Here is a 12,630-nt window from a genome sequence, read left to right on the forward strand (position 1 = left end):
GGTATGGTCTGTTTGTGTATTTTTGGTAACGCATGGATTATGGGGGTAATTGGTTGTTCAATGTAGATATACTCTTTTTGTTTTTGAGTAATGTGTCCACCTTGTAGTCCATCATCCAATAGTTTCTTCATACGCTGTTTGATTGTATCCACAGGATTTTTGATCAAGATTTTGTAGGTGGTTGTGTCAGATAGCATATTGATGATTGATTGTTCATAATCTTTCTTGTTTAGAACTGTGACATTTCCACCTTTGTCTGACTGTTTGATAGTTATATTTTTATTTTCATGCAGGGATTTTACTGCTTTTTTATGTTTGATGGACATATTTGTTTTGGGATGTTGATTTTTGAGACTATCTGCAAGACTATGAAGTTCTTTTTCTATGACAGTTTGGAAGCGATCCATTGAATCTGTACGAGAACTGATGGGGTAAAATTTCGGATTAGATGTTGTAAAATTGTCTGCTGTAGTGACAATTTGGTTTACAGTTTCATTGCGTAGATGGTCTAAGGAAACCATAGTCGATAATTCCAGGAAAGTGAAATCCGTTGGTATTGATGTAATTGTCGCTCCTGGTTTTATGTCGTCTGGCAGTGTGGTTATTGATGTAATTGTCGCTTCTGGTTTTATGTCGTCTGGTAGTATGGTTATTGATGTGGTCTCAGTAGATGAAATATCTGGATATACTTCATTATTGAAAAAATGTTTTTTAACCGTTAAGTTGCGGATAAATTTGTTAATGTCCAATAATGTATTGAATAAGTTGAAATTTTTCTTGGGAGCATAATTGAGACCTAACGTTAGTACTTCGTTTTGTTCTGGAGTCAGCACGGTAGAGGATATGTTGGTTACATTTGTTAACGATATTGTTGGTATTTTCTTGGGCGGAGGCGGCGGTTTTGTTCCTGATTTGCCCGACTTATGTTTCCTGCCGCCCCTCCTTCCCCTTTTTTTGAAAAATAAGATAGGTTTTCTGATCTTTGGTAAAGACGGGGGCATGTTTGGTTACTATCATCTTCTGAGGTGCCATCCGCAGATTCAACTTCAGTCGAACTAAAACTGACTCTATTGGGTAGATCTCTGTAATGTTTGAATTGTAGATTCCTTTTCTTTAGGATAGGTCTTGGTCTAGTATAGTTCCTTGTTTTGTGACTCCAGTTGTATACTTCATTGTTGATATAATCCTTTGTATCCCTTTGAAATTTGTTTTTCTTTGTTTCTGCAATAGCATGATCGAGTTTGTCGATCGCTGCTGACATTCTGGTGTGAAGAAGATCATAAGAAGGTGAGTTTGAAAAAATTTCCAAAGATTTGTTGGTTTCTACTATATGGTTGTCCAATTCTTTCAGTTTTATGTCTTCTTGTTCCGTTATTAATTTCATCAGTTTGATAGAACAGGTAGAAAGGATCTGGTTCCATTGATTTTGGAATTCTTCTGTATAGATGAAACTGGGTGTTTTTTTAAGTCGTAAGCCTCTAGGAATCATGTTTTTTGCGATGTAATTCTTGAGGGTGGTCAAATCCCACCAGATTTTTGCTTGTTGGGCTAGATGTTTTTCCAACGTGTGAAAAAGGTCTTCCATATCTTGATTATGTTCTGGGAGGTTATCTTGATGGCCAAAAACTTTCTCCGCTAATTCAAAGCGGGTATGTTTGGGATCTTGAGTCATGGTACTTGTATGATTTTTGTGATTTCTGGTGTGCTACGAGAAACACTGAGGCATTGATGTGAAGTGAATTGTTAAAAACAAAGGCAGTGGTATTGAAGCCAACTTATGTTTAGACTAGGATTTGTATCCTTGCAGCTTGTTAGACTTATGCACATGAAACATAAAACATATTTTGAAATTGCATATATTTCCCCAAAAGGTTGTGGCCTTTTCCTTGTTGATAAGTTAATACGTTTTGTAGTTACTTCAATATACACATGTATAAATATGCATGCATTAGATGTGCAGAGGACTCACTGATTGCATGTTGCACATTGGGAGCTCGTGAGGAAAAACCAAGCCGAGAGTTTGACACAAGAAAAAATAGAAAAAATTATCCAGCTCACCTGACACACTCCTGTGTGTCGTTGATAGCGCCCGGATCCTCGTGTGGGCACACGGAGTATCAAGTAGAAAACAAGGGAAGAAGGTAGGATCCAGCGCTGAGGCGTTTAAAATGGAAAGCGATTTTCCAAGTTTAATTGTTAAATTCTAAAAGGAAGTCCAGTGGTATGAAGTCCAGGGTATATAAGAAATTGAGGGAGGGTATCCTCTGTAAGCCTACGCGTTTCGGACAACGCTATGTCCTTAGACTTGGCTGTGATAATTTTGAATAGAGCGCGCTGTCATTTATATCATGTGGGGGTTGAGAACAGCTGATAGGGATATGCTGATTGCGTGTCATGGTTTTGTTTATTGTGGAATGCAACCAAAACAAACAAAACGTTATCAAAACATACAATATGCTAAAAAGACTTGTTTTAAACATAAAAGCACAAATCGCTAATTAAATACACATTAAACTGTGGTATTTCCATGGTACATACCTGTATGCAGAGGTTTTTTGATTATTATATATATCGACACAAACCATGCTAACTTGATATCTAACCACGAGGTTGCGTTCCACAATAAACAAAACCATGACACGCAATCAGCATATCCATATCAGCTGTTCTCAACCCCCACATGATATAAATGACAGCGCGCTCTATTCAAAATTATCACAGCCAAGTCTAAGGACATAGCGTTGTCCGAAACGCGTAGGCTTACAGAGGATACCCTCCCTCAATTTCTTATACACCCTGGACTTCATACCACTGGACTTCCTTTTAGAATTTAACAATTAAACTTGGAAAATCGCTTTCCATTTTAAACGCCTCAGCGCTGGATCCTACCTTCTTCCCTTGTTTTCTACAGTATTATAGTAGTTATATTCTTGGATATATGGGCAGTATTATAGTAGTTATATTCTTGTATATAGGAGGCAGTATTATAGTAGTTATATTCTTGTACATAGGGGCAGTACTATAGTAGTTATATTCTTGTATATAGGAGCAGTATTATAGTAGTTATATTCTTGTATATAGGGGGCAGTATTATAGTAGTTATATTCTTGTATAAAGGGGCAGTATTATAGTAGTTATATTCTTGTATAGAGGAGCAGTATTATAGTAGTTATATTCTTGTATATAGGGGCAGTATTATAGTAGTTATATTCTTGTATATAAGGGGCAGTATTATAGTAGTTATATTCTTGTATAAAGGGGCAGTATTATTGTAGCTATATTCTTGTACATAGGTGGCAGTATTATAGTAGTTATATTCTTGTACATAGGGGCAGTATTATTGTAGTTATATTCTTTTACATAGGGGGCAGTAAGATAGTAGTCATATTTTTGTACACATGATGCAGTATTATATCAGTTTGTGCAGGAATTCTGAAAGTATTCAGATTGTCGAAACAAGAGCCTGAATGAGAAACAACCACTTTTGTGAGACGGAAATGTGCCAAGAGTAATTTTATAGTTCCCTTTTTGCCTAATCACCATGGCAGCGTATACCAATTACTTTAATCAGTAGGTGACAAGATTGCGCACAATGAAAAGCTCTTCCCAGTGTAAAGAGAATATGAAATCTTCACCTTGAGAAATGATGTCAGTGACATTCACATGAAAAACAAAAATCACCTGTTGCCCCGTCACATTATCTTTACACATTAACCCTTTTTTATCCTTAATTTCCTACAGCAATAAAACTTATATCTTCCATGGAAAATTATGGAGTATATCTGTAGAGCCCGAAATGTGGTGGAATTAAACGTAATCCTGTTCTCCATTATCTTGGCTGCCAGCTCCTTTGAGGTCATCCTGTGCGTCATTCAGCTATTTAACGGTCTATTCTGGGAATTTTGTGGCACCTGTAACAAGAATGACATTGATTATAAGGATATGTATAAAGAAACCAGTGCCTACAATGATAAAGACTGGTTCTATTTATGCGGAGAAAGAGGCCAAATGTGAGTTCACTTTCATATCTGGGTGCAGAACTACAATGTTTGCAATTGAAATTATTCTGAGGTATAAATTTCCGCTATGAGACATTGCAGTTTCCATACTGGCCACTAGATGTCAGAACCACAGATAAACATTCCTAACTGGTAGAGATGGGAATATCTCAAATAACAGCTGCTGCAAAGACCATGCATGTCTCACTTTATTATTTTAGTGCAACTAGCAAGTAGTGGGTTAAAATAGATATAAGGATAGTTGTACTATACTGCTGGAGACTAGATAAGCAGGCTTACACAATACATTAGAAAGAGTATATGTATATACACACATGGTTCATGTTATGTCTCAATGTTGTAACTCTCTGATATTAAATATATTAGGGTGACATTGCCCTTATAATTTATTGACTTTTATTTTCTATCCTTTGTCCAGTTTGATGCCTCAACATCTCCGGCGGTGGAAAGAACGTCTCTTTTTCATGGTGTGATTTTCATCTACAACGCTGTGTTGTCATAGCAGCTCACCATCTCCCTGTACCGAGCATAGATTATATCGGAATATTATTAATGCATTGTATGGCGGTATTGTGTGTGCACTGTATAGGAGTAATATTTAGACATTGTATGGTGGTGTTATGTTAACACTGGATTGGAGTATTATTAAGGCATTGTATGGCGGTTTTATGTGTGCCCTTTAGGGGAGTATTATTTAAGCATTGTATGGCAGTATTATGTGAACACTGTGTGGAAGTATTATTAAGGCATTGTATGGCGGTATTATCTGTGCACTGTATTGGACCAGTTTTCAGATCCTGCCTTGGGGTACTTGACGGGTGACGTCACTCTCTAATCTGGCTCTGGCAGCTTAGTTTGGGCCTTAAGGCTCAGAGCCCATTTTTCAAATCAAACATGTGTCACTTGATTGTTTTCTCATGGTACATTAGGCTTTATGTTAGTGGTAAAATTTGGTCTATATATTTAGCGTTTATTTATGAAAAATAGCAAAATTTGGAGAAAATTGTAAGAAAATTTGGAAAAATTTGAATTTTTCTGAATTTAAATGTATCTGCTTGTAAGGCAGATGGTTATCCCACACAAATTGTTACTAATTAACATCCCCATATGTCTACTTTAGATTGGCATAGTTTTTTTGAACATTCTTTTATTTTCCTAGGACGTTACAATGCTTAGAACATAAACAGCAATTTCTCAAATTTTCAAATACCTTTTTTTTTTAGGTACCAGTTCAGTTCTGAAGTGAATTTAAGGGGCCTATATATTAGAAACATCCATAAAACACGAAATTTTACAATCTGCACCTCTCAAAGTATTCAAAACGGAATTTAGAACGTTTCTTAACCCTTTAGGCATGTCACAGGAATTAAAGTGGAGGTGAAATTTTAAAATTTAATTTTTCTTGCCGAAATTCAATTTTAATTAAAAAAAAATTCTGTAACACAAAAGGTTTTACCAGAGAAACACAACTCAATATTTATTGCCCAGATTCTGCAGGTTTTAGAAATATCCCACATGTGGCCCTAGTGTGGTAATGGACTGAAACACAGGCCTCAGAATCAATGGAGCACCTGGAGGATTTTGGGGCCTCCTTTTTATTAAAATATATTTTAGGCACAATGTCAGGTTTGAAGGGTGCGGTGCCAAAACAGTAGAAATCCCCTAAAAGTGACTGCATTTCGGAAACGTCACCCCTCAAGGATTTCATTTATGGGTGTTGTAACCATTTAGACCCCACAGTCTTTTCACAGAACATATTTGAATTGGGCTGTGAATTAAAAAAGTATATATATTTTCCAATAATATGTTGTTTTTGTTCAAAATTTCTTATTTTGACAAGGAATAAAGTACGCCATTTTGTTGCCCAATTTCTCCTGAGTGCAGCAATACCCCATTTGTGGTGATAAACTACCGTTTGGGCCCATGGGATGGCTCAGAAGGGAAGGAGCGCTATGTGTTTGATGGAGTCCAGATTTTGCTAGGTTGGTTTTCGGGTGCCATGTCGCTTTTATAGAGCCCTAGAGGTATCAAAGCAATGGAAACCCACAAGAAGTGACCCCATTTTGGAAACTTCATCCCTCAAGGAATTCATTTATGGGTATTGTGACCATTTAGACTCCACAGGTTTTTCACAGAACTTATTTGAATTGGGCTGAGAATTAAAAAAACGAAATATTTTCCAATAAGATGTCTTATTTTGACAAGAATAAAATACCCCATTTTGTTGCCCAATTTGTCCTGAGTGCGGCAATACCCCATTTGTGGTGATAAACTGCCGTTTGGGCCCATAGGCGGGCTCAGAAGGGAAGGACCATCATGTGGCCTACAGGAGCTTTTCTGGTGCTAAGTCATGTATGCAGAACCCTTGAGGAACCAGTACAGTTGAAACCCCCGAGACGTGACCCCATTTTAAAAACTACATCCCTTAAGAAATTCATCTAGAGGTGTAGTGAGCATTTTGACCCCACAGTTATTGTGTAAAAGGTAATGCGTCACAGATGGTGCAGTGTGAGATTTGCAATTTTCTATACATATATACCATTTCAGTGTCCGATATATTGTGCCCAGCATGCACCACCGGAGATATACACCCCATAAACTGTAATGTAGGTTCTCCCGGATACAGCAATACCCTACATGTGGCTGTTATCAGCTGCCTGGGTACACAGCAGGGCTCAGAAGGGAAAGATGAGGGGGATAAGCTGTGCGGAGTGTATCAGGGTAAGTAAAACTGGGGTAAATTAAAAATCGGGTGTTTAGATGTATGATACATTTTAAAACACTCTTTTAAACAGAGCCCTGTTTTTTCGGGACATGTGTCACATTGATATATTGTGTCATCCCTTATCCCCCTCTTATAGCAGACTCTGCAACTCTTTTGACTTTTTCCCTTCTTTCCAGTTTGGGGAACTTCTCCTGGAAAATGTTGCCCTAGTACGATGCGTGTGGCCTCGCTTCCAGAAGTACTGGGTGCCCCCTCTTCCTGGTCCCTAAAGATTAGGTTCTTGATAATGACCTCTTGAAATTCCAGGAAAGTTCCCCTCTGGCCTGCACATCGACGTAGCACGTACACATTGTACAATGCCATCTGTATGATGTGCCCGGCCAGCTTCTTATACCACACCGCATGGCGCTGTAGGGCTTCAGGACTTGATCTGACAAGTCCACCCCTCCCATGTACCTGTTGTAGTCCAGGATGCAGTCTGGTTTGGGGGTCTCTGTACTGGTACCTCGTACTGGTACATGGGTACTGGTGTGACATCTCTCTTGTCCTTGTACTTGACACACAATATGTTGCTGCTGGATTGTGCCCTGCTCTCACCCCTTCTGAGCGTTTGCCCAAGCAGAGTCTTAGGGAGGCCTCCCAGATCTCTTCTAGCAGTGCCGCAGTACTTCTGGAAGCGAGGCAGTTGAAGAGTGGGACGCTGGTATAAAAATTATCCAGGTAGAGGTGGTAACCCTGGTCCAGCAGTGGGTGCACCAAATCTCACACAATTTTTGCGTTAACTCCCAGTAAGGGGGGGCATTCTGGGGGCTGAATACCTTCCCTTCATATATCCTAAATTTGTAGGTATTCCCTGATGCACTCTCGCACAGCTCATACATCTTCACGCCATACCTTGCCGTCTTACTTGGCAGGTAGTGGCGGAATTGAAGCCTCCTTTTAAAATGCACCAGGGACTCGTCAATAGAAATACACTTCTCGGGGGTGTATGCTTGGGAAAACCGGGCACTGAAATGGTCTAATAGGGGTCTCAGTTTATACAAACGGTCAAAACTGGGGTCATCCCGGGGTGGGCACTGCTCATTATCAGTATAATGTAAGAAGCGAAGTATTGCCTCATAACGCATCCTGGACATGGCCATGCGGTACATCGGGGTGTGGTATAAGATGTCTGTGCTCCAGTAGGTCCTAATGGACGGCTTTATCGGAAGCCCCATGTTCAAGTGAAGTCGCCAGAACTTGCCCAACTCTGCTGAGACTACAGGGGTCCACCTGTGGGATTGGGCATAAAACGATGTGGGGTTCTTAGTAATATACTGTTGGGCATATAGATTTGTCTGGGACACCATAAGCTCTATACATTCATCCGTGAAAAATAACTTGAAAAAGTCCATCTCACTGAGCCCTGCCGTGTTAAATTTGATACCTGGGCTGCCCGTGTACTTGGGGATTTGGGATTCACGATTGTCTGGTGTGGGGGTCACTTCACTTGGGGGTTTCAACTGCGGCGGGTTCACTTGTCTCGGGGATTTCAACTGTGGTGATGGCCTTGGGTCGTCTGCTAGGGGGTCCCTCCTCTTCATCACTGGATAAAGAGGTTGATAAATTTCTGTTTGGACAGGTTTGTTATGTTGTGCTTAGACACATGTAAAATGTATTATTATTTATACATTAACCCCTTCAGGACACAGCCTGTTTTGGCCTTGTGGACACAGATGATTTTTTCACATCTGACATGTATCACTTTATTTGGTAATAACTCTGGAATGCTTTTACCAATCCAAGCGATTCTGAGACTGTTTTCTCGTGACATATTGTACTTTATGTTAGTTAAAAACTTTGGTCGATAAATTCAATATTTATTTGTGAAAAACACCAAAATGTACAGAAAATTTGTAAAAATTTGCATTTTTCTAAATTTAAATGTATCTACTTGTAAAACAGATATTAATACCACACACAATAGTTACTAGTTACCATTTCCCATATGTCTACTTTATGTTGCATCGTTTTTTGAACATCCTTTTATCTTTCTAGGACGTTACAAGGCTTAGAACTTTAGCAGCAATTTCTCACATTTTCCCGAAAATTTCAAAAGCCTATTTTTTCAGTGACCAGTTCAGTTCCGAAGCGGCTTTGAGGGCCTTATATATTAGAAAGTGGCAATAAAATGCCCCATTTTGAAAACTGCACCCCTCAAAGTATTCAAAACAGCATTCAGAAAGTTTCTTAACCCTTTAGTCGTTTCACAGGAATTAAAGCAATGTACAGGTGAATTTGTTTACTGAAATTTATTTGTAATACATTTTTTTTCTGTAACACAGAAGGTTTTACCAAAGAAATGCAACTCAATATTTATTGCCCAGATTCTGCAGTTTTTAGAAAGATCCCACATGTGGCCCTAGTGTGGTAATGGACTGAATCACCGGCCTCCGAAGCAAAGGAGCACCTAGTGGATTTCAGGGCCACCTTTTTTTTTAGAATATATTTTAGGCACCATGTCACGTTTGAATAGGTCTTGTGGTGCCAAAACAATGGAAACCCCCCAAAAGTGACCCTATTTTGGAAACTACACCCCTCAAGGAATTTTTCGACGGGTATTGTTATCATTTTGTCCCAACAGTTTTTTTGCAGATTTTAGTGGAATTAGTCTATGAAGATGAAAATCTACTTTTTTCCTGAAACAACATAGAATTTTTTCATTTTTACAAGGAATAAAGAGGAAAACAACACAACATTTATAAAGCAATTTCTCCCGATTATGGCAATACCCCATATGTGGTAATAAACTGCTGTTTGGACAGCAGGGCTCAGAAGCAAAGGAGCGCCTTTTGGATTTTGGAGCGCAGATTTTGCTGGAATAGTTTTTGGTGCCATGTCATGTTTGCAATGCCCTGGAGGGACCAAAACAGTGGAGACCCCCTAAAAGTTTTTTTTTCTTTTGCTTTTTTCACATAAAGCACTAGCTAACGCTAACACTGAAACATTATGTTTTTTGTGTTTTTTTAAATTTTTCTCACGTAAAACACTAAACACTAACAAACAATTTTTTTAGTTTTTTTTGTTTTATAGCACTTAGTAAAACTTACTACACTTACTAACGGACACTGAGGCTAACTGACACGGAAACTACGTATTGACACTGACGCAGTGTCAGTGTCGCAGTGACGCAGACTAACTGACACTTACTGACAAGTGACACGACTGACAGTAATGGATTGACGCTGACTAACTGACGCTGACTAACTGACACTTGCTGACAAGTGACGCGACTGACAGTAATGGATTGACACTGACTGACACGGACGCTATGGATTGATACTGACAATGGATTGACGCAGACTAACTGACAACGGACAATGACTGACTGACAACTGATGCGACGAATTGACGTAGACGAGAAACTAGCTACGAACTAAATCAAATTATTATTTGTGATCAAAAACCAAACTAAGAGAAAAAATATCTCCCTTATACACTGGGAGGCGGTGGGGAACAGGGGAAGTGAAAATTAGGGATTATTCACTATTTTCACTGACAACACGATACAGGCTCTGATCTCTCCAACTACTAAACACCAACTAAGAGATCAGAGCCTGTATCCTGTATTTTTCACCCGCCCTGCAAGAAAATGCACTGTGATTGGTGGGTCTGAACAGACCCACCAATCACAGCTCTTGCCGGCAACGGACCAATAGCAGCAGTCCATTGCCGGTCACATGGAACATGGGGGAGGGGGGAGGGACATGGGGGAGGGAGCACAAGAAGTTATTTTAAAACTTTTGATAACTTTTAGGGAGGATTGGTGGATCTGTACAGATCCACCGATTACATTGATTGCCGGCATTGAACCACTTTTACGGGTCTGTTGCCAGTGACTGAGATGTGTAAGCTGTCGGGGGGGGGGGGCATTTTTTACCCCTCCCCGGCAATAAGAGCACTGTGATTGGTGGGTCAGAACAGACCCACCAATCACAGCTCTCGCCGGCAATGGACGAGCAGTCCATTGCCGGTCACATGGGACATGGGGCAGGGAGGGGAACATTTGTAACCGTTCCCGGACTTAACTACAAGTCCCGGGAACGGTTTTTAAAACTTTTAACAGTAAAAACAATGTGATCGGTGGATCTGTACAAATCCACCGACCACATCGATCACCGGAATCGGACCGCTAATCGGGATCCGTTGCCAGTGACTCGAGATACGCTTTCTCCTGCCTCCCATTGAAGTTTTACTGCTCGCGGGAAAAAGACGCCGACGCCTCCCATTGAAATCAATGGGAGGCGTTCTCGGGCCGTTTTTGCCGAGTTTTGCGACGCGGTATCCGCGTCAAAAAACTCGGAAAAATACCCCGTGTGAACATAGCCTAAGTGTTTTTTGTGTGGCCTTCATGCATCCATGGCTTTCGGGATGGCTGAACGCCCAGACATAAAGCTATCAGAATTGCAAGGTATTTCTCGTTATTGCAACAAACTCTCTCATGGGAAAGAACAGCTAACACCACTCTATTGTATGCTTGTCTCCAGGTGTTACCTGATGTCAGCATTTTAATGAAGAATTATAATAATGCTGTCACGGTTTGTGGGTATGTGGACCCACTAGACCGCAAAGCTGTAGCGGCCGCAGCTCTGGCACGGATGGCGGTGGATGCAGCAAGTTACGCCAGACGTGTCGGATGACAGCAGATGCCACATTTTGCGCCAGACATGGCGAATCACACTGGACGTGGCAGATGACACTGGACGTGGCAGATGACACAGGACGTGGCAAACGACAACAAGTGCAGTAGACACGACTGCAACACTAGTAAGCACAGGAACAAGAACACAACACAGGATACAGGAACAGGTAACAGGGCACGGGTAACAACTGGAACAGGAAAACACTAAGAGACTATTTGCAAGACAGACTTGGGAAACACTAACAACGCTCAGGCAAGGATCAGAAGGGTAGGGCCCTTCTTATAGTACAGGAAAACAAATGAAGTTCATAATGATGATTGTTCTCATGTGCGCGCGCTGGCCCTTTAAGACCGAGCACGAGCGTGCACCCTACGGGACACAGCGACCGGAGGTGAGCGATGGCGTCTCCTAGGAAGTAGATGGGGGCCAGCGCTCACTGATCCATGGCTGCAGGCGTCGGGAGGTGAGTAAACCCGACGGCCCGCGGCCATGGATGCTACAAATGCATTTGAAATATTCTCATTGTATGCTATTGGCTGAATAAGAGTTATTGTCACATTGACTCTGATTGGTTAACCTCAAGCCTACACACCTTTAGAATGATATTATTGTAATTGAGTTTGGCAATAAACCCCCAGAGGAGTATTTTGAGAATACCAGCAGCGTCTGTGCGTTATTTCTCCTCTCTCGATATATATCAGTATGAAATCTCCTGATTAAGATGCTGGATAAAGTTCGTGGCGTCAGCATCTGTTGGAACACTCGTCTAAATTTCAGTCTAATATATTTTCAGACTTCCACGACAGTAACACTAAACCTAACTAGATCGAGGGATCCTAACACTAAACCTAACTAGGGCGAGGGTTCCTAACACTAAATCTAACTAGAATTTGAACTTACCTGATGCTTCCCTGATACTAAACCTAACTATATTTTTCCGAGCTTTCCTGACGCTAAACCTAACTACTTTGACGGGTGCCAGACACTAAACCTAACTAGATTTTACAGTTAGGTCCTGAATTATTTGGACAGTGACACAAGTTTTGGCATTTTAGCTGTTTACCAAAACATATTGAATATACAGTTATATAATCAATATGGGCTTAAAGTGTAGACTCTCAGCTTTAATTTGAGGGTATTCACATCCTAATTTGAGGAAGGGTTTAGGAATTACATCTCTTTAATATGTAGCTGCCTCTTTTTC

General features: G+C 40.4%; 1 long non-coding RNA gene across 1 annotated transcript in view; it reads right to left on the reverse strand.

Annotated features, from left to right (window-relative positions):
• Nucleotides 1-3,509: 3,509 nt before the first annotated feature.
• Nucleotides 3,510-12,630, reverse strand: part of LOC142748419 (uncharacterized) — an 88,766-nt gene continuing 79,645 nt past the window's right edge. The window contains exon 3 of the long non-coding RNA XR_012882254.1: nucleotides 3,510-3,911. This is a non-coding gene — a long non-coding RNA (uncharacterized LOC142748419). The remainder of the gene's footprint in view (nucleotides 3,912-12,630) is intronic.

This window comes from Rhinoderma darwinii, chromosome 3 (assembly GCF_050947455.1).
Source record: "Rhinoderma darwinii isolate aRhiDar2 chromosome 3, aRhiDar2.hap1, whole genome shotgun sequence".
NCBI classification, from domain to species: Eukaryota; Metazoa; Chordata; class Amphibia; order Anura; family Rhinodermatidae; genus Rhinoderma; species Rhinoderma darwinii.